This window comes from Oryctolagus cuniculus, chromosome 10 (assembly GCF_964237555.1).
Source record: "Oryctolagus cuniculus chromosome 10, mOryCun1.1, whole genome shotgun sequence".
NCBI classification, from domain to species: domain Eukaryota; kingdom Metazoa; phylum Chordata; class Mammalia; order Lagomorpha; family Leporidae; genus Oryctolagus; species Oryctolagus cuniculus.
In genome coordinates, this window is record NC_091441.1 from 60,759,819 (window position 1) to 60,786,933 (window position 27,115).

The 27,115-nt window shown below is 39.7% G+C and overlaps 1 protein-coding gene across 26 annotated transcripts in view; it reads right to left on the reverse strand.

Annotated features, from left to right (window-relative positions):
- The window catches only part of DLGAP1 (DLG associated protein 1), a 1,071,624-nt gene that overhangs the window by 367,230 nt on the left and 677,279 nt on the right, over positions 1-27,115 (reverse strand). The gene's annotated exons all lie outside the window — the stretch shown is intronic.

Consider the following 27,115-nt stretch of genomic DNA (forward strand, 5'->3'; position numbering starts at 1 on the left):
AATGAGAAGTGATTGCTAATGGGCACAGGGTTTTCTACTGGAATGATGAAAATATTCTTAAAATCTTAGATTTTGATAATGGTTGCACAATTCTATAGCTACACCAAAGCCATAAAAGTGTATACTTCAGGAGAATTTTATGCTGTGTAAATGACATTTCAATAAAGATGCTAATAAAATGAATCTGTCACACAAATATTATAACATAATGTTCACAGTTATATGAATTATTTCATTAACATATTTAATGAATATAATCATATAATTAAATTAATAATAGTTAATTATGTGAAAGGAAGATGAGAAAGGAAAGGGATGAGAAAGAATGGCCCAACTGTGGGAAACTTTAGAGAATTAGAAGGCTGTAGACATACCCAAAGGCCATTTGAGGGTAGTGATTTTTTGTGGCTCATTTTTGATCAGGAAAGCTCCCAAAAATCAGAGATGGGGAGAGCAAGAGGATGACGAAGAGGAGGAGGATAGATAGGAAAAGGATAAGGAGATAAAGTGGATGAAGAAGGAAGAGGAAGGGAATAAGAACAGGGAGAGTTGGTTTTGATTAAAGAACATGAAAGGATAGATGATTCAAGAGAGAAGATATGATCACAGAACACAGTTGCAACGATACAATATCAAGTGATCCAGATAATAAAAGATGAAAGCCTGTAAAAGAAAAGCAACTGTTCAAGGAGAGCTCTGAAGTGTTCAAATTAAAGAAACTTGTTTTAAACATGACTGATGAGTTCACATTTAAAGAATATAGTGAAAGAAAGAGTTGAGCATCTATAAAAATTGCAACAAGAGGGTTAAAGTCCAGAATGAAACAAAGTTTGTAGATTTATTAAGGAACAAAAACAAAAACAGTAAAGAAATAAAAGGCCTTTTCAAAGACGTGAGTTAGAACAAAGAGAAGAACAAGGAAAATTCCGAGGTTTGGTCCAGATGGTGTAATGTGAACAGATGATGACGAAGGAGGAGGAAGGGGAGGAGGAGCAGTTGTGGGGAGAGAGGAGGACCAAATATCAAACTCTAAAACTTTTATTTTCCTACTATTTTCTCTATCAAAGGAAATGATTTTCACATTGGAAAGGGTAGAAGGAGAAGCAGAGTGAAGAGAAATTTGAGCTCCAGGAAAATCCTTTCTATGCGGATGACTTCTAAATTTACATTTGCTCCCATATGAACCCCACTTAGCAAAGCACTGCATAGTTGGCATCTTCAAAGTCAAACTCACTGTGTCCCCATCTCCACCAGCCTCATAGTATCACACTGGGCTCTTCTGGAGTTCCAGACTTCAGTGTATGGCACCACTGTTTGTAGTGCAAATCAGAAACATAGGCACCCTTCTGGAAACTTCCATCTCCCTCCACATCACCAAGTCCTGTAGGTTTGGAATTGCTGGAAACTCTCCACCTGCCTCACTGTCATTGTCACTATCCTAGTCTCAGTCACTGTTTTCTTTCACATGGAATACTGAATTTGTCTGTCATCTCCCTGGTTCTCTTCTTCCATTGTACTGCCTTTTTTTTTTTTTTTTTTTTTTTTTTTTTGACAGGCAGAGTTAGACAGTGAGCAAGAGAGAGACAGAGATAGGTCTTCCTTTTCCATTGGTTCACCCCCAAAATGGCCGCTGCAGCCGGTGCACCATGCTGATCCAAAGCCAGGAGCCAGGTGCTTCTCCTGGTCTTCCATGCGGGTGCAGGGCCCAAGCACTTGGGCCATCCTCCACTGCACTCCCGGGCCATAGCAGAGAGCTGGACTGGAAGAGGGGCAACCGGGACAGAATCCAGTGCCCCAACTGGGACTAGAACCCAGGCTGCCGGCGCCGCAGGCGGAGGATTAGCCTAGTGAGCCGAGGCGCCGGCCATCCATTGTACTTGTTTTTTCACTCCATCAGAAGGCAAAGTTGATATGAGTCTTCCCCACTCCTCACACCACCACCCCCCACCACGGATCTCAAGATTCAAATTTTCAAACCATCTCCAGGGCTGTGAATGACCGGGTCCTGCATTTCCATCTAGATTCACCTGTACCATCACGGTCCCTTGGCCATGCCAGGCTCAAATCCTATCCTTTTGTTTGTTTCTGCCTTTGCTCATCCCTCTTCTCAAGACAAGATTCCCTGGACTCATCATCTAATTTATACTGGCCCCTCCCTCCGATCTCATCCCCATTATTACTTCCTCAGGCATCCTTCACTGAACTTCAAGTCTATGTGATAGCATCTCCTTTGTAGCTATTGAGCAACGTGATCACTAGGAAATGGCATTTGATTATGAAGAGACACTTCAGCATGCATATGGGTCACCATACCTTTAGCATCTCTGATAAGACTTGCTTGGGTTGAGCTAATTCTTAGTTAAGTTCACCTTAGAGAGACTTGGCTCCCTGTTGGTCACCTTTCCACTAAGGCAAGTGTGAGGGGTGTGCTGCATGAGAGAAAGCAGGGACTAAACATTTGGGTTCAGGGACTCAAGGGTGTGATCTTAGGTACCAGATGTCTAGGAGAGTGCATAAAACTACCAATTGTACATGCCCTAGAGTCCATGGGATCCTGAATCCTGTGGGAAGCTGAATTCAGCCACAGTTCCTTCCAATAAGGAAAGAGACAGCTGGGATTACAGAGAGTTCACTGCTAGAGAACCAGGGAAGACATCCCAGAATAATTCAACAGTAGCCTTTACTATGGGAGTAAATTTACATTCACCCTGTGATTGGATTGAATAAATTTTTATCTCATCACTGGACAACAGGCAGCTTGAGAGTCAAAAATCATTTCTGTTTCTGATCATCACTGCATTTTTTCCCTCTATACAGGGCATAGCAATAACACATAACTTTAAAGATTTCTATTTATTTGAGAGGCAAAGAGGCAGAGAGACAGAGATACAGAGAGAGAAAGAGCTCTCATGTCCTGGTTCACCAGTTCCCAAATGTCTGCAACAATTGGGGCTGGGCCATGCCAGAGCCAGGAACTCAATCCTGGTCTCCCATATGGGTACAAAGAATCCAATTAGTTAAGCCAACACTGTTGCCTACCAGAGTTTCCACTAGTAGAAAACTGGAGTCAAGAGCAGAGCTGTATATCAAGCCCTGGTACTCCAACATCAGATATGAGCATCTAAACATGCATAATATGCTGGCATATTAAACATGCAGCTAAGTGCCTACTTCAATAGTACACATTTAATGGATATTTTTAAAAATGAATTATTGACAGAGTTCTTAAATTGTGGGCTGTGGTGAGAGGTTAATGAGAGTATAACTATTACTAGAAAAATAATTTTAAGCGTATGTTCTATATATGATGTCAATACTGATGTTCTTGTTTATAGATATGATCATTCTATATCTTCCCTGGCCAATGTGACTATGGTGTCATTACAGCATGAAGAACCGTTATTACTCAAAAACACATTTTGCCTACAAAATCAGCATGTAGTATATTGAATTCAAATATTGTAAGACCTACTAGATTAATAATTTAATTTTCCCAATGAAGATATTTTTCTGTTAAAATAGAGGGGGCACCTAAAAACATCAATCTTGATTTTTTTTCTACTTAAATTATAACTCCAACAACTTTTGGTAGGACACAGCATCAATGTGAATAATCTTAAAGATTGTTAATAAAACAGTAGCAGCAAAAGACCGAAGATGGACAAAACTTACAAATCTTCAAAGAGATATGTTCTGTATATAATATTTTGATGGGCTTAACTTTGCAACTCAGCATCATTCTAAAACAGGCTGTTGAATGCAGCTCTCTTAGCCCTAAAGGAAGCATTTGAGTTTACTAACAAGTATGCTAAGTTGACTGTGCTTTATTTTTATTTTTGAATATTAACTTGGTTGACAGGTAAACACACACATTGAGCTTCCTTATGCAAAATTAGCTTCATAAAAAAAGGAGGAAATATTTCTAAATGTTACCAGGACTGTTTTTCACAGGAACTGAATTTTCTCACTTTTCCTGGAAGCCATTCCAAACAACAAAAACAACAATACAACAAAATGAAAAGAAGTGCCCACAAATTACATTTTCAGCAAAACTTTCAGAAAATCCACGAAGGCCGAAGTTTTGAGTCAGGTGGAAAGCCAAGGAGGGGAGTCATGCTAAAATGGTAGGTAAATGGGAGGTACGACGGAATCGAGATACAGCAGAACTCAGAAACAGCCACCGAATGCTCACTCCCCAGAGCGAGGTCCTACATTAAGAGGAAAGGGCTTTGGGAAACTGGGGTTGAGGTGAAGGAAAGGGCTGTGGAAAAGCTGCGATTGAGGTGCATGTTTGGCCCAGTGGTTAAGATGCCTGCGTCCCACATCAGAGTACCTGGGTTTGAGTCCCAGTTCTGGCTCCTAACTTCCTGCCAGTTTAGGCTCTTGGGAGAAGGCAGCAATGGTGGCTCAAGTAACTGGGTTCTTGTGGGAGATCTAGATTGTGTTCCTGCTCCCGGCTGTGACCCTGGCTTGTTGTAGGTATTCAGGGAGTGAAGCAGTGGGTGGAAGCTTTCTCCTTCTGTGTCCCTGCCTCGTAGGTAAGAAAGTATAAAATAACAAAGACAAGACTTGGATCAAGACAGTGATGGAGGATGAATAGTGTATCACATTAAGGGCCAGAAAAATATTTAAAAGTATTCCTGAAAGTGACTGTATCATTCGTGCCCCATGTGAGTGCTGGCCAGTGAAGTGAACCATGAAGCCACTGAGGAGGACCAGAAGTAGGTCTGTTTCTGAGAGTAAAGGCTGTGTGCACAGACACATCGTACTGTAAATAACAGAATGTAACTGTACAGCAGCCAAGGAAACCCTTAATAACCTCCAAGACGCCATAGGAATCTTGTGATTTTCTTTTTTTAATTTTTTTTTATTATTTGACAGAGTTAGACAGTGAGAGAGAGAGAGAGAGAAACAGAAAGATCTTCCTTCCGTTGGTTCACCCCCCAAAATGGCCGCTAAGGCTAGAACTATGCCAATCCGAAGCCAGGAGCCAGGTGCTTCCTCCTGGTCTCCCATGTGGGTGTAGGGCCCAAGCACTTGGGCCATCCTCCACTGTCTTCCCAGGCCACAACAGAGAACTGGACTGGAAGAGGAGCAACCGGAACTAGAACCTGGCACTCATATGGGATGCTGGCGCCACAGGCGGAGGATTAACCAAGTTGCCATGGCGCCGGCCCCAGGAATCTTGTGATTTTTCTAAGAAAACTCAACTCATTCAAGCAGGTTTAACATAAAAGTAATACACAAACATAAACTGTAAGAAATATGAAAAAAAGGGGCTGGTGCTGTGGTATAGTATGTAAAGCCACCACCTATAGTGCCAGCACCCCATATGAGCACCAAATCAAGTCCTGGCTACTTCACTTCAGATCCAGCTCCCTGCTAATGTGCCTGGGAAAGCAATGGAAGATGGCCCAAGTGCTTGGGCCCCTGCACCCATGTGGGAGACCTGGAAGAAGCTCCTGGCTTCAGATTGGCCCCGCTTCAGCCATTGTGGCTATTTGGGGAGTGAACCAATGGACTGAGGCATCTCTCTCTGTTCCTCTTTCTTTCTCTGTAACTTTGCTTTTCAAATAAAATAAAATGAATCTTTAAACAAAAAAGAACTATAAAAAGGATCAGTCATAAATATCTTGTAAATAATGAAAACTCACCTGAAAAATATGTTGTCACAAAGAATAATAAAAACATAACTCCAAGGGCTTGTGTTGTAGTGCAGGGTGTTAAGCTACCACCTGCAATGTCAGCATTGCATATGAGTGCTGGTTCTAATCCTGGCTGCTTCACTTCCAATCCAGCTCTCCACTAATGGCAACTGGGAAAGCAGAAAAAGAAGGTCCAGATACTTGGGACCCTGTCACCCATGTGGGAGGCACAGATGGAGTTCCAGGCTGCTGGCTTTGGCTGGCCCAGTCCCAGCTGTTGGGGCCATTTGGGGAATGAACACAGGATGCAAGACTGCTCTCTATCTCTTCCTTTCTCTCTGTAACTCTGCCTTTCAAATAAATAAGAAATAAATCTTAAAAAAAGAAAAATTGTAACTCTATATTTCATCATTACTTAAAATAACGTCAGGTCATCTCTTCTAGAAGTGTCAATTTCACTTCTGTAGATTTAGTTTTAGGTGCTCCATTAGTTATCACAGATCAGAGAGAAAATATGGTATTTGTCCCTTTGGGATTGGCTTATTTCACTAAGTATGATGTTTTCCAGATTCATCCATTTTGTCGCAAATGACCAGATTTCATCTTTTTTCAAATCCTGTGTAGTATTCCATCATGTACATTGACACTGCCCTTGTCTTGACTGTCAAAGAGCAGTTTTGTTTTTTCATTTTTTTCTTCATACTATTTGTTGAATTCTTTACTTAATACAGAGTTAATCATATGCGTATAAAGTCAATTGAAAATAGATCCCAGTAAAAAATAAGAGTGGGAATAAGAGAGAGAGGAGGAAGTTTGTAACTATAAAGCTGTAGAGTTATGCATACATTCCTACAGGCTTATTTCTAAGGGTAAAGTTTTAAAACTTGTCAAGGTTCTCCAAATCCCATTAAAATTGGTAGTAAAAATGCCATCTTAATTGTTAAAGTGATCATATTAAGTGTTAAAGTGAACATATAGATAGGATTAAGTCTTAAAGTGATCATATAGATAGGATCAAGTGCCTGGTAATAATAATAGATATAATTACAAAGGAGAGAATGTTCCAACATGGGAAGCAGTCCATACAGCAGACTCATATAATGGCAATCGCTTTAAGTAACACTCTGACCTCAGAATCTGGTCTGACTGAAAAGCCCATGAGAGCATTTCAGGCCTGGAAAGCCAAGACACTGTGGCAAAATGTGTTCTACATGAAGGATTTCTATGAGTGAGACCCCATTGGAAAGAAGTCGCCATCAAAGAAGGATGTACTCTTCTCTAAAGGGAAGAGAGAACTTCCACTTTGCTTGTGACCTTGTCTAAATACTGATGGAGTTTGTGGACTTAAAAGGGGAGAGGGAAGAGGAGGGGCAGTGAGAGTGTGGGTGGAAGGGCAGGTAGGTGGGAAGAATCACTATATTCCTAAAGTTGTACTTATGAGATTTGTATTCCTTAAACATAAATTAAAAAATAAATAAAAAATAAACCAATAATTAATAAAATAACTTCAGCTACAAAGTAAAATCACAAAGCAGAATTATAAGAACTCATGGAAGAAATGGGAAGACAACAGGAAGTTACTGTTAGCTTGCTGGCAGGCAAAAACAGGAAATGAAGGTAAGGAAGATGAATGAAGGAATAAATAAGATTAAAAAAGCAAATAAATGATTCAGAGATGAAAAGTAGAAAGTTTCACAACACTGTTTATAGTGCAATTGCATAAAATGACAGAAGGAATCATTAGAGAATATCTGGAAGCATATAGAAGAAACTTTCATAAGAAAATGTGAGAATAGTCTTTTAGCTCTCTGAGCACCACCATGAAGGTTGGCAAGAACAAGCACCTTATGAAAAGCATCAAAAAGGAGCCCAGAAGAAAGTGGATGATCTACTTTCTAAGAAAGACTGGTATTGGCCGGCGCCGCGGCTCACTAGGCTAATCCTCCGCCTTGCGGTGCCAGCACACGGGGTTCTAGTCCCGGTCGGGGCACCGGATTCTGTCCCAGTTGCCCCTCTTCCAGGCCAGCTCTCTGCTGTGGCCAGGGAGTGCAGTGGGGGATGGCCCAAGTGCTTGGGCCCTGCACCCCATGGGAGACCAGGATAAGTACCTGGCTCCTGCCATCAGATCAGCGCAGTGCGCTGGCCGCAGCGTGCCAGTCGCGGTGGCCATTGGAGGGTGAACCAACGGCAAAAGGAAGATCTTTCTGTCTCTCTCTCACTGTCCACTCTGCCTGTCAAAAAAAAAAAAAAAAAAAAAAAAAAAGACTGGTATGATGTGAAAGTTACCTGCTATGTTCAATATAAGAAATATTGGAAAAACAGTAGTCACAAGGACTCAAGGAACATAAATTGCATCAAGCCTCTGATAGTTTCAAGGTCGTGCTTTTTGAAATGAGTCTTGCTGATCTTCAGAACAATGAAGTTACATTTAGAAAACTGAAGCTGATTCTAAGGATGTTCAGGGCAAAAACTACCTAACTTCCAAGGCATGGATCTTCCTGTGACAAAATGTGTTCCTTGGACAAAAAGTGGCAGACCATGATTGAAGCTCATGCTGACATCAGGACTACTGATGGCTATCTGCTTCATCTGTTTCATGTTGGTTTTACTAAAAATGCAACAATCAGATATGAAAGACTTCCTGCGCTTAGCACAACAGGTCTGCCAAATCTGAGAGAGGATGATAGAAATCATGACATGAGAGGTGCAAACAAATGACTTGAAAGAAGTGGTCAATAAAGTGATTCCAAACAGTATTGGAAAAGACATAGAAAAGGCTTGCCAATCAACTTCCTTCTCTACATTGCCTTCGTTAGAAAAGTAAACATGCTGAAGATACTCAAGTTTGAACTGGGAAAACCCATGGAGCTTCATGGTGCACTGCATGGTAGCAATTATGGAAAAGCCACTGGAGATGAGACAGGTGCAATGAGCTGATGGACATGAACCACCAGTCCAAGAACCTTCTTAAAATTTAGGCTTTAATGATGATAAATAAAAAAGTCCTATTTGTGAAAAAAAAAAGAAAGAATGGAGAAAAAAGGAAATATATTCAAGTTAGGTAAAGGTGATCCAACATATATACATTCAAAATTTTGGAAGAAGAAAGCCAAAACAATGGAACAGAATAATTATCTTAAAGTATGATTCAATAAAACTTTTCTGAAATAAAAAGCCTTGGGGCTACTTATTAAAAAGGCATGTATTGTATTAGTGAAAAGTAATCCAGAATGTTCAATTCAAAGACTTACTCCAGACAAATTTTGGGGGATATTCCTTTGGTTTAGCAAAAAAGATTAAGTCAGTTAAGGGAGAGAAAATGAGGTTGATATTGGACTTACCTGTAGAAACATTTAATCAAAGCACACACTCAAGCAGTGTCTAGAAGAAACCAAAGAAAGAGGGCAGGAAGCAAAGATCTTCTTTCTTTATTTCTTTTTTTTTTTTAAAGATTTATTTATTTATTTGAAAGGCAGAGTTGAGAGAGAGAGAGAGAGAGATCCCTCATCCTCGGGTTCACTCCCTAGATGGCCACAATGCCTGGAGCTGAAGCCAGGAGCTTGAGCTACATGCCATCCAGGTTTCCCGTGTGTGGCAGGGATCCACGGACTTGGACCATCTTCTGCTGCTTTCCAAGGAGCATTAGCAGGGAGCGGGATTGGAAGTGGAGCACCCTGGACTCGAACCTGTGCCCACATGGGATACTGCTATTGCAGGTGGTGGCTTAATTTGCTGCATCACCACAACACTGGTCCAGAACCAAAATGCCGGCCTGGAACCTAAGATTTTCTGTATGGTCAAGCTCTCCTTCAAGTAGGAAGACTCATGAAAAAAGGCTGCTTTGATTAAGGCAGATCTGGGGAAATATTTCTTAGTGATTTCACATGACATAAGGTTCTCATGGGCTCTATAGAGATGCATCTTAGGAATTTTTTTCTATTCCTGCTTTTTTGTTGTTGTTGTTAAATCATCAATGGCTGTTAAATAATTTGGAATATCCTTTTTTCTGTATATTGAGAGAGTCATATGTGTTTTCTCCTTTGATTTCTCAGTGCCATGAGTTATGTGTTATAGCTGATTTATTTATTTTTTAAGAAAATTTTTATGTAATAAATATAAATTTCAAAGGTACAACTTTTGGATTATAGCAGTCCCCCCCCCCCCATAGCTACCCTCCCACTTGCAAACCATCTCATCTCCTACTCCCTCTCCCATCCCATTCTCTATTAAGATTAATTTTTAATTATCTTTATATAGTGATTATCTTTGCTAATGTGACCTTTTGTTACTAAATCAGTGCCACATGGTTATATCATTTTACATTATTTTTAATCATTTAACATTCTTATGATTATTAAAATTTTTTGCACCAAGTTCTTGAAAGAAATTGTATTAGAATTTTCCTTTCTCAAATAGCCCTTGTCTGGTGTAAGACAATGTTAAATCTTAAAGTGAACGAGGAGTCTTTTGTTCCAATATCTAGTAGAATTATTTTAAGCTTTAAAATTTATTTTACTTATTTGAAAGCGGTGGGGAGAGAGAGAGAGAGACAGAGAGAGTGAGTGAGTGGCGGAGTGAGCCAGCTCGCTCACTCCCCAAGTGCCAACAAAAGCCCATGGTGGGCCAGACTGAAGCCAGAACTCCATCTGGGTCTCCCACATGGGTGGCAGGGACCTACGAACTTAAGCCATCATCTGCTGCTTCCCAAATGCATTATTGGGGAAGCTGGATCAGACACAGAGGCAGCTCTTGATTCCAGGCACTCCCATATGGGGCTTGACCTGCTGTACCACATTGCCTGCCCCATAAAGTATCCCCAATTTTGACAGTGAAAACATTCATCAAATTGCACCCTTAGGTGGGTGAATTAGAAACAAGATATCTCTTCCTCAATATTTTATCATCATTTGTTACTGCTTTTTTAAAATCTAATAACACCTAATAAAGATGAATATAATATTCTATGCACATTAAACCACCCAAGCACACAGTAACAGGGAAAGCAAACATATCAACATCATTTTACATGAAGAAAAATGGTCCCAGAAATTTTAGCTGAGTCTGAGGTTGACATAGTTTTCTGACAGGCTTGTACTTTAATAAGATGTAGAGTGATCATATGCAAAGATCTTCCTTGAGTGCAAGCCAGTCCAAACCCAATGGAATTCACACAATTATGTCACAAGCAAAGAGGGATGTTTCTTTTCTTGGGACAAGATACAGTTTCTCATTTGGGATCCTGCTTATAGTCCTATTCTTTTGTTGTTGTTCAACAGATTTATTTATTTGAATTAATACCAGTAAATCATAAACAATAACATGGGTTTAGGGTTTTATAATTTACAAATATGTTCACATATACAACTTATCTTATCATCACTGTAATTCTTCAAGGAAAATGTAATCTAGAGAGAAATTTACCTAAAATTACAGTTGAGAGCAAGTTGCTATGGAAATCTTCATTTTCTGACATTAAATTCCATTGTTTGAAACTACACCTTATTGCTCTCCAAAAATTATGCAAGTGATTCTAGGGGCTCGAATCAGACATTTTAAATTTGTTCAAAATTTATATAAATGGAACAAATTTCATGTATTTCTTACATACAGTTATAAGAACATGATACTTTTAATCTAGCCTCCCTCACTCCTACCCTCCTCCTCCTTTCCGTTCCTATTTTCCTTTTAATTTTTGCAATGACATTCAATTTACTTCATAATTACATGCTTAACCCTCTACTAAATAAAGAATTCAACAAGCTGAAATTAGGTCTGTTGAAGCTGGTACCAGGATGACTTAGGGGGTAAATAATGGTCTTGTTAAACATTCAAAGAACTGCCATGTGGCAGAACAATTGGATATATTTCATGTAAAAGAGAGGCAGATTTGGATTCAAAATAAATCAGAATCTGTAAAGGGGGCATCAAGATTGGCAAATACCACTGGGGTAAAAAGACACCCTCCAGAGATCACTTGTGCAGAAAGCTTTGACATGTTGCATGACCATTGGCTTAGTTTGTCTACTTTCAGGAATTTCTTTTCAATAAGCAACTGGATGCTTATTGAGACATTTGTAGCAGTAAAAGATTTGGATAGGTTACTAAGTAAATAAGGTGAAAAGGAAAATAAATGCTAAAAGTGAAAGAAGGAGTGCAAAGAAAACTGGGGAAAGAGAAGGAACTCAATGGAACAGCAACCACTATTATAGGTACAGAGGTGGAAGAGAGAGTGAAACATTATTAGAAAATAGCCAGTCAAAATAAGGTTGAATGTAGGCCACTGAGGCAATGGCCCAATTTCTTTGTTAATTAGATGAGAGAATTGTGATTGCTAAAATTAAACTTAGATTGAGGAACTCTAGTGAAGTGAGGTCAACAAAAATAGCTAATAGGTGGAAAATTAGTCATTTGAAACTGAAGAACCTATTACTAATAGGAATTAAATTGTTTACATTATAAAGAAAGGAAAATGACTCATGCACAAATTATTGTATAGTACAATGTTGCATCATCTGAAGGCTTTCACATAGTACAAAGAAAACGCTTGCTTTAGATGTATATACGATGGGTTAGACAACAGCCCAGAGATTTTTGATGCCTCCTTATCAAAACAGTGGAAACAGCAAAACAATGTCTCCGCAAAATAGCTGTTACGGAGTGTGTGTTTAGCCTATCAGCTAGGAAGTCTTTATCCCACACTGGAGGACCTAGGTTCAATTCCCAGCTCTGGCTACTGACTCCAGCTTCCTGCTAACGAAGACCCTGGGAAGTGGTGGTGATGATTCAAGTAATTTAGTTCTTGACACCCAAGTGGGAGACTTTTGCATTCCTGACTTCCAGCTTTAGCCCAGGCGCAGTCTTATTCACTTATTTATTTGAGAGCTAGAGTTACAGAGAAAGGGAGAAACAGAGAGAAAGGTCTCCCATTTTCTGGTTAACTCCCCAAATGGCTGCAATGGCTGGAACTGGCCTGAACGGAAGCCAGGAGCCAGGAGCTTCTTCCAGGTCTCCCATGCAGATGCAGCGGCCCAAGCACTTGCCAGACCCAGTCTTTTGGCTGTTGCAGTCATTTGGGGAATGAGCCATCAGAAGAGATTTCTCTTTCTGTCTCTTTGTCTCCTCTCTGTCTCCCTGATGCTTAAGTAAATGAATAAAGTCTCTGTAGAATAAATACTCATAATTAGAATAATTATTTAGAGATAATAAGATACTCAAAGTTATTTAGAGATATTAAGATTTACTAGTGTTTTTCTTTGAATTGAAATATGGCACATAATATTTAAAAGTACAGAAAAAAGTTTTAGCCTTTTATTGAAAAAGACATTCACAGAATCATTCATTGTGGTGGAAAATGGTAGAAACTTTAAATGCCAAATAATTGAAAAATGAATAGTATAGCTTTGGTATATTTGCATACATTTGTAGCTATAATTTGCATTATAATGCTAGACTATTATTACAAATATTAAGCATTTATTAAAATGATCAAAATTATTTTTACCCCATCACTTTAGGGAAATTGCTGGCACATTCAATAGTTACTTCCTAACTGCCAAGTTTAATGCTTGCCTGATTGGACCATTTTTTGGTAATTGACATTGTTAAACTTTCCCTGTTCATTTAAATCATTAACTTTGCTTCCATGCCTTTCTGATTTCTTGCTATTTTCATGATTTTTAGCACTGCTTACTCCTTTTTTCCTGCCTGTATAGCCCAGGAAATCAGCCTGTGCTCCCATTCACTCTCAAGCTCAACCCTGCTTCCCACGTGATGACTCCCATACACCTTTCCTCAATCTTGGCATCTTCCTGACCTCCAGAATCATACATTCAGCTGTCTTCTTTTATCCCTCTCCCTCTTCCATCCCATTCAATCCTGGAACAACCTGACACCTCCACTGCTCTCCATATTTATTGCTGCTACCCAAATCTGGAAGTAATGATACACCCTCATTTTTTCAAACCTTACTTGATTGTCATTTCTACTCTTCTCTTTCCTGACACCTCAGTCATTCAGTCTCCAAATACATGCAGTTCTCTACCTTAAATATTTTTTCTCTATTTAAAAATTCTCACCATCAGTGCCCTTCCTCACCAGAACAGTAGAGAGCTCATTAGGGCAAAAGTTATGTCTTTTCAATAGTGTATTCCCAGCCTTTTACAGGGTACCAGACATATAATTAGTGTACACAAATTTTTGAATTAAAATTACATTCTGTGCAACAAGGGAAAACATATATATGTAATATATAATATAGATTGTAATTAATTGCAAACATTAAAAATGAATATTTATATGGTCCTGAACTTACAATGGGATTATGTCTCAATAACAGCAATGTAAATTACAAATACCTTAAGCCAAAAGTACAGCCTACTGAACTTTATAGCTGAGCCACACAGCACACAGCAGAGTGTGTTTTCCCCTGACACCACAAGGGAAAGCCAGCTGCCCTTGCTTCTGCTGCCCAGGATCATGCACTATACCTCAGAACATTAGTCTGGGAAAAGACCAAAAGTTTAACTTTGAAGTACAGTTTCTATTGAATGTGCATCATTTTCACACTGTCTCTTCTTCCTCGGACAAACAGTTTATTGCTCAGCGCACAGCAAGCAGCATGAGCATTAACAGACTTGCTCAGTTCCCCTTGCCCCAGGCCCCAGAGGAGATTACAGCCTCAGTTATCTGTGGGGGTGATGGGTGTTACAGCAGAGGAAACCTGTACTGGGAGAGAGGGCAGGGTCTCAGGCTCTATACCCAAACTTCAGCTCATGCTTCCAAAGGTGGGTGCTGACAGCCTCTGTATCAGAGGGATTGGAGGTGAGACATAATAGAACCTAGCCTGTGATAGCCAAGCCATAGGAAGCTGGAGACTGTCTGCACTTGCATTGTTACATAGTGGCGAGGGATTTCAAGTTTTCCTGTAAAGCTAGGGGAATAATAAGCAATTCAAATAAAAAGGAGCAGCAAATAAGTAAATATTAGGAAAGAGAACTCTTCAGCTAATGTAGTTGACATGGCCTAAAACAAGATCCTTCTGCTCTCAGAAGCTCCCTAAGTAAGTTACTACATGACAGACATTGGAAGGCATAGTGTCTCCCAGGAAAGGAGTACCAGTCTCAGATGACAAGTCACACTTTAATGGAAAGGAAAGTGATGGATCAAATTTTGGGTGCTTATGTTTCAAGGAAAGAGATCAATAAAACTTATGTTCCAGGCCGGCGCCACGGCTCACTAGGCTAATCCTCTGCCTTGCGGCGCCGACACACCGGGTTCTAGTCCCGGTCGGGGCACCGGATTCTGTCCTGGTTGCCCCTCTTCCAGGCCAGCTCTCTGCTGTGGCCAGGGAGTGCAGTGGAGGATGGCCCAAGTGCTTGGGCCCTGCACCCCATGGGAGACCAGGATAAGTACCTGGCTCCTGCCTTCGGATCAGCGCAGTGCGCCGGCCGCAGCACACGCTGCAGCGGCCATTGGAGGGTGAACCAACGGCAAAAAGGAAGACCTTTCTCTCTGTCTCTCTCTCTTACTGTCCACTCTGCCTGTCAAAAAAACCAAAAAAACAAAAAAACAGAAAAAAAAAACACAAAAAAACCCTTATGTTTCTTAGAGGTTTTTCCTTGTCTTGAGGTTATAGCTGCATTTTAGATAGGATACATTAGGGCAGGAGGCATTATTTATCCACAAGCTGAAAAGTAAATTGCAGTCAAAAATTAATAATATCTAACATGAGTAGCTGTGGTTTATAAACGATTACAAATTCTATAAGTGCTCTGACTTGAAATAGTGATTTGAAGGTAGATGTTGTCAAACTCTTTGAGAATAGCATTCTTTAAAAATAATCTTACAAACACAGAATTGATGGTCTTTTCATTTCATTTCTCTATAAACAGAGACCACTGCACATATTACACTGAACTCATTTAGCTGCTATGTGCTGGATGCATGACTTCACATACTTTTCACACCAAGCTTAAACAATGGCATTAGGATAAAGCATAAATCATGTATTAGGTAGTAGGTTCGGTAGTAGGCAGAATACTGGCCCCTCAAGATGTCTAGGTCTTCGTCCACAGCACTGTGAGTGTGTTACCTCAAATGGCAAAGAGGACTTTTGCACATGTGACTAAGTCAATGATCTTGAGATGCGATTATCCTGCATTATAATTGGGTGGGCCCAACATAACCACAAGGGTCTTTGTAAGTCAAAGAAGGAAGCAGGATTATCAGAGAAAGAGACATGACCACAGAAGCAGAGATCAGAGTTATGTAATTGTTGGCTTTGAAGAGGCCAGGTGTCAAAGGATGGGCGCCTCTAGAAGATTGAAGAGGCAAGAAAGTCAATTTTCCCCTAGAGCTTCTTGATTTTAGCTTGGTAAGATTCATTTCAGACTTCTAATCCCCAGAACTCTAAGATAATAAATGTGTGCTGTTTTAAGCCACTAAGTTTGTGGTACTTTGTTACAAAAGAAATAGGAAATTAATAAAAATGTTGTAGGGTTTCAGTTACAAATCTGACTAAATGAAGTTAGGATCTCTTTAAGTGCCTCTTAAAGCTATTCTCTTGTTTATTTCATGCTGCTTCCCCCATGGTTTTCATGCTCAGTAAGAACAGTCTTTATTGAGGCAGTATAAAATACCCTCTTTCCAAACCTTGTTCTATGCCTTTTAAATGTATTAACTCTTAATGCTTTCAGTAACCCCATATCCTAAGTGTTCATACAATCCCCACTTTGCCAAAGAGGACATGAAGGCTGAGTTGCATGATTCATATGGTACAGGTTTTGAACATGACTTTCTGGAACCAAACCTATACCTGCTCTTCCCAGAATTAACTTCATGACCTTAAAATTATGACTGCCAGTGAAGGTCAAGTCCTCATGAATCTATCATCCATACCCATCTGGAGGAAATCATTGTGGTAGTTGGAATTTTGCCTCCCATCATCTCCACTCTTGATTTCATGCTCATGGATTTGCTATGTTTCATGGTAAAAGGGACTTTGTAGATGTAATTAAGGTTATTGATAGGCGATCTCAAAATAGTGAGACTATCTTTGATTAATTTGAGTGAACCTAATGTAATCACATGAGCCTTAAAGTAAGAAGTTTAAATTGGGGGCCAATGTTGTGGCGTAGAAGGTAGAGCTGCCGCATGTGATGCTGGCAACCCATAGGAGAGCTAGTTGGAGTCCTGGCTGCTCCACTTCTGATCCAGCTCCCTGCTAATGCACATAGGAAAGCACAGAAGATGGCCCAAGTACTTGGGCCCCTGCACTCATCTGGAGGAAGCTCCTGACCCTTGGCTTTGGCTTGGCCCAGCCCCAGCCCTTGCAGTCATTTGGGGAGTGAAACAGCAGATGGAAGATTCTCTCTCTCTCTGTAACTCTGACTTTGAAATAAATAAATAAATCTTGAAAAAAAAGAGCTTTATATTGTATATAGTTTAACACAATAAAATAAAATTTAAGGAAGACAAGGAAGAAAAAGAGAAGGAGGAGAAAGAAAGAGAAAAGATTTCTCAATTTTAAGGCAGAAGAGGGCATCAGAGAGACGTGGCAGAACTTGGAGAGATTCAAACTATGATAAGGAATCACTGTGCCATTTGCTGGCTTGAAGATGAAGGGCCATTGGTTGTATCGCTGTAAGGAACTGAATGTTGTCATTGCCTGAATGCATTTGGAAGCAGAATCTTCCCTGAAGTCTCTAGGTTAGAGCCTGTCCCTTCACTTCAGCCTTGGCAGGCCTTGAGCACAGCATTCAGAGCTGTGCTGTGCCTGGACATCTGACACACGGACACACCCACCTCACTAACCTCCCTTCTTACTGCTCTCTTGCGAGGCTCAGAGCTGGGCTGGCCCCTGAAACAATGGCTATGATGCTGTGCAGTCTATTTCTTCTACTCCTTCTCCCTCCCTCCCCACCTTTGATCTTTCTAATATGATGTCTGCACTTGTCTACCTATACACCCGTCTCTATCCATCCACACTTAAGTGGTGCTTGCTAGGTATGTTTAGTATGAAGGGGGGAGGACACAGAACTGAATTTTTGAGGGATTAATAAACAATGAAAAATGTTAAGGGAAATCTCTTCCAATATGCATCCCCAGAAGGCTACCAAAGCTTCAGTGATGCAGCATTTCACATGGGAAATATTTCTTCTCTATCCTTCCCTTGCTAACCTCAGGTTTGAATTCTTATTGTCTTTTCAGATATCCTTATGCTTCTTCTTACCTTGACTTGTACTGGGGATTGTTTTACATATCTTTCAATTCCTATCTCCCCTGACCTTGTTGAATATAACTGATTTTAATTTATTTTGTTACTTGATTTGAATTGATAACTCAAGAGCTCCTTTCGAGTAAATCCTATTGCCAGGATTACTTTGCAATAGGATCTCCAAGTTCTAACAGAGAACATACCTAGTTTAGGTATTATGTACCCACATTAATACATCTTTAAAAATCACACATCTTCAAATTATTCTAAAGTTATCACCTGAAAGACTTTTTTAATGAACTGTTATCCTAAGGAAGAAGGAAAATCATCAATTTTACACCTTTAAGGAAAAAGCCACATAATATTTAAAATATCCTAATTTAAACTTGCTAGTGGGACTGGCGTTATGGTTCAGCAAGTTAAAGCTCTGGCCTCCAGCGCCGGTATCCCATATGGGTGCCGGTTTAAGTCCTGGCTGCTCCACTTCTGATCCAGCTCTCTGCTATGGCCTGGGAAAGCAATAGAAGCCCAAGTCCTTGAGTCCTTGAACCCATGTGGGAGACTCAGAAGAAGCTCCTGGCTCCTGGCTTTGGATCGGCTTAGCTCTGGCCATTGTGATCATTTGGGAAGTGAACCAGCAGATGGAAGACCTCTCTCTCTCTCTGGCTCTATCTATCTCTGTAACTCTGTCTTTCAAATAAATAAAATAAAACTTTTTTAAAAAAAGGGTTAAAACAACTTGCTAGTGAATATTTCCTTTGGGGGCACAATGAAGTCTAAGGATTTCTTTCCAAGAAGATGAACGTAAGCTACCCTCCTTCAACTTTGTTATAATTTCAGTAGTTCTCTAATCTCAGAGAGTGCATTCTTCAGGCCCTAAGCATTCACAGCTCCATCAGGAACACTTGGATTAGGTGAATGGACATGCATTTGACTTTGTCCCCATTCCCCCTATTTAGCCTCCACCTGCACCAAGGGGTCTTTTCAAGGTAGGATGATTTCAGGAGTCAATCAAGTCTGCAGCTGTGCCAGTTCTGCTTCTGGGCTTCCTTAGCTCAGTGAGTGGCAACACTGAGGATGCTCTGGTCCTGAAAATGCTCTTCCTTAAAAGGCTGCATTTGGGAATTTGCCTCAGGAAGCTTTTCCAAGGCCTCTACTCTGGATGCTGAGGCAGTCTCTCACTTCCCAAGTTTCAAAGATGGCCAGGAACACTTGGATTCATAAAGCATGGTGAAAAAAATATGGCCTCTAGAGTTTGGTAAGTAAACAGATAGGGACAGACCAGCATGTTTTTGAGAATCACAGTTCCCCCTAAAATGAAATAGGACTTTAAAAAGTAGATATTGGTTATTTTATTTTATTTATTTATTTATTTATTTTTTTGACAGGCAGAGTGGACAGTGAGAGAGAGAGACAGAGAGAAAGGTCTTTTTTTTTTCCATTGGTTTACCCTCCCATGGCCTCTGAGGCCAGAGCGCTGCGGCCGGTGCACTGCACTGATCCGAAGCCTGGAGCCAGGTACTTATCCTGGTCTCCCATGGGGTGCAGGGCCCAAGCACTTGGGCCATGCTCCACTGCACTCCCGGGCCACAGCAGAGAGCTGGACTGGAAGAGGGGCAACCGGGACAAAATCTGGCGCCCCGACCAGGACTAGAACCTGGTGTGCCAGTGCCGCAGGTGGAGGATTAGCCTATTGAGCCACGGCGCCGGCCACTGGTTGTTATTTTATGAAACTATTGCCTATTATCTGAGTAGCAACTGTATTTAAAATTCATAACCACGTGCTTACTTTTCACACCAACACCTCTAAATAGGTTACATTAATATTCCAGTGGGCCACAGAAAGGCTTAGAACTCACAGGGTAGGGTTACAGTAAAACAGAATCCTAGCTAACACAAAATTTGGTTAGATGCACAGGCAGGTACAGTATGCAGGAGTATCTTTGATAACATGTAGCCCATTGCTGCTGGGGGAGGGGAGGACAAGCCCTGTCTGGCACCAGCTGTGGGACTGGCCGTGGCAGACATGACTATATATTGCTGGCTTCCGAATCCATTTGCACTTAGATGCAGCAACTAGAGGTGCCAAAACATTATAATTTACAAATGGATGTGAGGAGGAGAAAAGTTTTGCAGACCTGTTTCTTCAAAGAGGAAGAGGATTACTTCCAAGTGAGCTCTTCAGCAATGATTCCCCAAGTTCAGATTGTCATCTGAAATACAAGGTCTTCAAAAGTTGATGTAAATGTGTGTTATGTAAAAACTATGCATGGATTTCAAAACTTTTACAGCATAGTAACATCTTTTAATCCAAATTTCCATGAACTTTTGGAAGTTCTCTTTATTATGTAAAGTATTGCCTTGTCAGTAAATCATGTACAAAATGCAGAGTAGGAGCAGAGAAGGCACCTGAGGGGACAGTGCCAGGACAGATGGGAAGATCAAGGGAGACAACTATAGGACTCGTCCAGTATACCATGGCTAGTGCATAATGAGTGACTAATAACTTGTGGGGGAGAGTCTGCAACATCTCAGGCTGGTCTTTATGTTTCCAGTGGAAAGTTGGTTGCTCTTATTGAAAAGTAAGACCTTTACATAATTGACCCCTCAGAACAATTCTGAAAGATAAGAAAGAGAAGTTAAGAATGGTGGAGTTATTTATGTCACACAGTGAGGAAGTGGAGGAGTAGGATTTGAGCAGTAGGGATTCACCTCTCATTGTGCCTCCCTGTCCCCATGTGGCCACATAGATAACCACTGGCCAGCTGGGACACCTCTAACCGCTGGGGTATCACAGCAGAATATTACTGCTTTATGGAAAAGCCCAATCTACTGGAAGTGAATATCATACAAAAGACAAAATCTACCACAACAACACAGTCCTATAAACTTTTCCGTAATGATGGAAATGTTGTAGATCTGTGCTGTCCACCATGGTAAACAACAGTTGCATGTGACTACTGAGTACTAGACGTGGATATGGTGACTGAGAGACTGACTTCTGGTTTAAGATTTATTTATTAGAGAGGTAGAGTTACAGACACACACACACACAAACACACAGAGAAAGTTCTTCCATCTGCTGGTTCACTCCCCAGATGGCTGCAATAGCTGGAGCTGGGGCAATCCAAAGCCAGGAGCCAGGAGCACAGGCCGAAGCATAAGCAGGGCCCAAGCACTTGGGCCATCCTCCACTGCCCTCCAGGGCCACAGCAGAGAGCTGGATAGGAAGAGGAGCAGCTGGGACTTGAACCAGCACCCATATGAGGTGCCAGCACTGCAGGCAGATGCTTAACCTACTGTGACACAGCGTCAGTCCCAAAATTTAATGTACTGAAATTTAAATGGCCATGTGTGGCCAGTGGCTACCATATTAGACTGTGTAGAATTTATGCAATTTCAAAGGAACCCTGAAGATCACCTGTCCTCTTTCACCAGGTGGTGAAATGCGTTTTGCTCTATTCCTAACCCATTCACACAGTTGCTCATTATGCATTCTCAATAGCAAGAAACTCCTCACCTTATTTGGGTTCTGATGCCTTTGCTAGAAAAAGCTTCCTAATCTAATAGCTAAATCCTCAGGTATTACAGTCATGGGATACAGTTAGATTATGCCCCAGGGCTATCTCCCAACCTGCCATCTGTGCTCTTCCAATGCCTGTGGACTTGTAGGTCTCCCAGGGTAGCCCCAACTGAGTCTAGATGCTCTGGGTGCACAGTGTTCCCACTGCCATCCACAGAATCCATGTGATTCCGTTACAGGAAAACGGTGGCGGAGAAATTATTGTTACCTCTGTTCTTTGTCTCGTGCAAAAGAAGAAGTATCAAGCGGAAAGCAGAGAGATTTAAAAGGATTTATTAGAATCAAAGACCTCCAGCTGGAGCGGCATGGAGGGGGGCTTCCAAGAGAGGAAAGAAACCCAAAGGGACCGAGGTTTTTAAATACTACTTCTAAGGAAAAAGAAACATGACAATGAGATTGGCATTCAGTTACCAGGCAGGGACAAAAACCCAGCAAAAGGCTTGATTTACAATGCTCCATCCTGTCTGGCCTGCTAAGGGTGGGATAGGTAACTTGTTTTCAAAGTAAGCTGGGAGCTCAGGCAAAGCTCCCTTGCTAGTCTCATGGTAAATTTGAAGGAAAGAGGGTGGCCTGTTTGTTCTTGCTAAAGATAACGTATTGGGGAAGGAAGCAACTATATTTTACACCCCAAATTCCATTGGGATCCCCTGACTACCTATTAACCCACCTGACTCCTCATGATTCCATCGCAACTTCTGGAGCTGACGCTGAGCCCAATGATGCTACTTGGATCTGAGGATTTTTTTTTTCTCTTACTGGTGTGCTATCTGCCTAAATTTCTTCTCCAGGGTGCTCAGCTTGTTGCTTCTGGAGCCGGCAGTTTTTTAGCACTGTTCTTATCCTCACACCATTGATTGTTTCTAGAAATGTGGCTGAGATTAACCTACATCCTCTAGCTTCAGAAAATTTTGAGTAATTTAGGAAAAAAAAACCCTCTATATCATTTTGTTAACCTGAGATTAGATCCTGTCTTTCATTATTCTCACTAGCTGGGGTCAGCTACCTGTCTTGTCTTTTCCTTTCCCCAAACTGGTCCTTCCCTTTTGCACTTTCACATAGTCATCTCCAGAGTTCATTCTTTGTCAAGCAGGTGCTAACTAAACTTTGGTTGGGTTAAAGACTCATTAAGAATGGCAATATTATTAAAACATTAAAATTTTTTTCATTATAGCCTGGTGGACAAAGGGACTACACATTATATCAATTATGAGGATTCTCTGCAGGTTGAAGCTAAGAAATTCAATTTTACTTCTGTTCATCCATTAATTTACAAACATCTTTGAAAACATAAATAGGATCAAGTTGGATTGGCTTAATTTTAGTGAATTCTTTCATTTTTTAGTTCCTTACAAGTCTTTGTTAAGTGAATCATTAACATTTTATCCTTATGCATGGAGATATTTTATGAAATATTGAACTGATAAAAAGTGGAGGCTGTGGAATATAGTGAGACTGTATCCAGCATTTTAAATTAACTTCATTTGGGCTTAAGCAAAGAGAGGAAAACCTTAAATTACAGTTTGCTAGAGCACACTGAATTACCTGCCATGTGAAACAGGTACATGAGGAAAATTCCAAACAAGCTAAGAAACAGGACAATAAAGATTAAATTGACTTCCAAGTTCATTACTGAGTGTGGCTTTTATCATGATGGATTCAGAAAGTCTGACCACTTTATATTGTTATCCAAAGGGAATTAGTTCAAACTCAACTGACTTTCCTTAGCAGCACTATTTATGCATTGGATACTGCAGCTAGTGTACCTAATTGCTCCACATTGGATATTGTATAACTCATTAACTTGGTTACACTGTTATGAGTAATTAAGAGGTATTCTGAGGGTAGATCTTTAGGGAAGCATATTTTCTTTCATACCTGGAGCACTAATTTTGTAAAAATGTTTACTTATTAATTTTCATCTGCTTCAAAGATACAGTAAGAGGGAGAGAAAAATATTTTATTTGCTGGTTCACTCTCCAAATGCCCACAACAGATAGGGTTGGGCGAAGTGAAAGCCAGGAGCCCAGAATTCCATCCAGGTCTCCCACATGGGTGGCAGGGCTCCAAGCATTTGAGTCATCATCTGTTGTCCAACAGGGTGCATTAGTAGGAAGCTGGACTGTAAGCAGAGGAGCTGAGACCTGGGCCAGCAATCTGATACTGGATGCTGATGTCCCAAGCAATAGCTTAATCTGCTATGCCACAACATCCACCTGTGGAGTATTAATTAATGAATACTAAAACTGGTAAATTTTATAAATATGTAATTAATATACCAGGATATATAAAGTTTATACACAAATATAAATGTGCCTGAGAGATAACCATCTGCTTCCTAAAAGGTAAGAGCAGATAAAATATAAAGGACATTAACTTACAAAGGAATTGGGTTTGGGGATTCCTAGTTTACTTCCTTATCATTTCAGTGAAATTACTTCTTGCACTAGCAAATATTTCCAAATTAAACATAGCAAAGGCTATTTTGTGGGCAGATGGGGCTTATTTGGACATAAGAAGCTTATAGTATTATTAACAATGTTATAACTCCATTCAGATTGGCAGTCTCATGAGGTTAATAATATTGTTTCTTATAAAATAAAAAGAATTTTGAGCAATGATTCTTTCATGGGCTAGCATAATTTTCCTGTTATATGAAATAATAGTCTACTACAAATGTATTTTTTTTTATATTTGACTTTGCAAATGAATCTCATTTCATTTATTTTAATGCATGGCTACATACCAAATTTGATTTAGGTTTACACCTAAATCTACCTCTATACTTTTCAGTATAGAGGTAGAACCTGTTCTTTCTTTTTATTCTAGGGATAGAAAGGGAAAGAGAGACACAGAAAGAAAGAGAGATACAAACAGACAGAGCTCCCATTTGCTGGTTCACTCCCCAAATGCCCACAGTTGTGGGCTGGGCTAGACCAAAGCCGGGAACTGGGAACTCAATCCAGGGCTCTCATGTGGGTGGCAGGAGAACAATTATTTGGGTCATCACTGCTGTCTATGTTAGCAGGAAACTGTAACTGAGTATGGAGCCAGGACACAAACACAGGCACCCCATTAGGGGAATTGGATGTTTTAAATGGCATCATTATGAGTAGGCAAATTCTCCTGCCAGAACCTATGTTTTAAAAAAAAATCCATAGTTAGCAATTTTTTATTCTTATTAAAGTAAATTTTCATCAAGAAAAAACTCTTTAGGAAAAGATCAATGGAAATATCTACAAAGTGAACAGATTTTGGAATCAGGTAGTTCTGTCACTCACTAGCAGTACAATCTTAAGCAAATTTATCACCCCTTCTTTTTATATAAAATGAGAGTAAAGAGTAGCTACTTTAGAAATTCACAGAATAAGCGCAACATGAGAACAACATGTGTGAAATATTGGCCCAGAACTTTCTAAATGAGTTACAGCTCCTTTTTCTCTCCTCTCTCCTCCTGCTCTTTCATTTCCTTCTTCTTCTCATCACTCATTTTCACATGGAAGAGAACCCAGCATGGTATGGAAATGGAAAGATGTTCAGTGTGGTGCTGTGGAAAGAGCGACACGCTAGAATCGTGGGGGCTGCATGTTTTAGAAAAATCACTTCCTCTTTTTGAGTCATAGCTGAGGAAGAAAGGTGTCATAGTGACATAGAATTTGACTGTTAGTAAGAGAGGAGGAAAGTTGCTACAAACAACTAGAAAATAATTAACAAAATGGCCGGAAGCAGTCCTTACTTATCAATAGTAACCTTGAATGTAAATGGATTAAGCTCTCCAACTAAAAGATAAAGATCGAATGGATAAAAAAAAAAAAAAAAACAGACTCAGTGATGTGATATTTACACGAGACTCGCTTCACATATAAGTACACGATAGACTGAAAGTGAAGGGATGGAAAAAAATAATCCATATAAATAGGAGCTGAAAGCAAGCAGGAGTAGCTAATATCAGCTAAAGTGGACTTTAAACCAAAAAATCATAAAAGGAGAAAAACAAGGTCACTATCTAATGATAAAGGGATCAACAAAAAGATATAACAGTTGTAAATATATATGAACATGTTAGAGAGCATCTAAATATATAATGCAAATATTAATCTATATTAAGGAGAGATGTACTGAAATACAATAATAGTTGTGGACTTCAATACCTTAGTTTCATCAATGGACAGATCATCCAGACAGAAAACTAACAGAGATGTCAGAGCTAAATTATACTCTAGACCACATGAACTGGACATTTACAAAACATTCCATGCAACAACAGCAGTATAAACATTCTTCTCAATTGCACACGGATCATTCTCCAGGGTACATATAGATCATATACTCCACCACAAAACAAGCCTTAACTTTAAAAAGACTGAAGTCACATCAAATATAATTTCTAACCACAATGATATAAAACTAGAGATCAGTAACAAGAAGAATTTTGGAAACTTTACAAATATATAGAAATTAAACAACATGCTTCTGAGTAACCAATGGGTCAGGGAAGAAATTAAACAGGAAATTAAAAAATTTCTTGAGACAAGTGGATACACAACATACCAAAAAGCTATGCGATACCACAAAAGCAGTTCTAAGAGGAAAGTTAACATAACGAATAATGTAATTCAAAGTTAACAGAAGGAAGGAAATAATGAAAATCAGAGTACAAAAAAATAAAGTGTGGACTAGAAAAACAATACTGGATCAACAAAATGAAGAGTTGACTTTTAAATAAGATAAAAAGACTAATAAGCCTTTGGGTAGGTTAACTAAGAAAAGTGAAAGGAGACTCAAAATCAGAGGTGAAAAATGGACATTAAAACTGGTACAAAAATAGACTGTTGTGAACAATTATATGCTACCACATTTGATAACCCAGAAGAAATGGATACATTCCTGGACATACACAACCTATGAAGGTTGATTTATGAATAGATTAATTGAACATACCAATAATAAGTAAGAAAATTGAATCCATAATAAAAAGTCTCCCATCAAAGAAAAGTCCAGGATCTGATGGCTTCACTGTTGAATTTTATGAAACATGTAATAACTCATATCAATTATTTCCAATTATTAAAAAAATAGAGAGGAGGAAATACTCCTAAATTCATTTTATGAAGCCAGCATCACCTTGTTACCAAGAAAAGGACAAGGACAAAGACACAGACAAGGATACAACAACAACAAAGAAAGAAAACTACAGGCCAATATCCTGATAGATGCAAAAATCCATTGTTAACAAAATAGTAACAAAGTGAATTTAACTGCACATTGACAAGGTTATTAACAAAGATTAAATGGGATTCATCCCAGATATTCAAGGATGGTTCAAAATATGTAAATCAATAGACATGATAACTCATGTTAGCAGAATGAAAGTAGAAATCATGTGATCATTTCGATAAATACAGAAGAAGTATTTGACAAAATTCAACATTTCTTCAAGATAAAAATGTTCAACAAATTAGATATAGAAGAAATGTTCCTCAACACAATAAAGGCTATATATGACAAACAGCTATCATCATACTAAATAGGAAAACTTAGCATTTCCTTTAAAACCTGTAACAAGACAAGGATACTCACTGTCACTACTTTTCTTCCATCTAGTGCTGGAAGTCCTACACAGAGTAATCAGGCAAGGGAAAGAAATAAAAGGCATCCAAATTGGAAAGGAAAAAG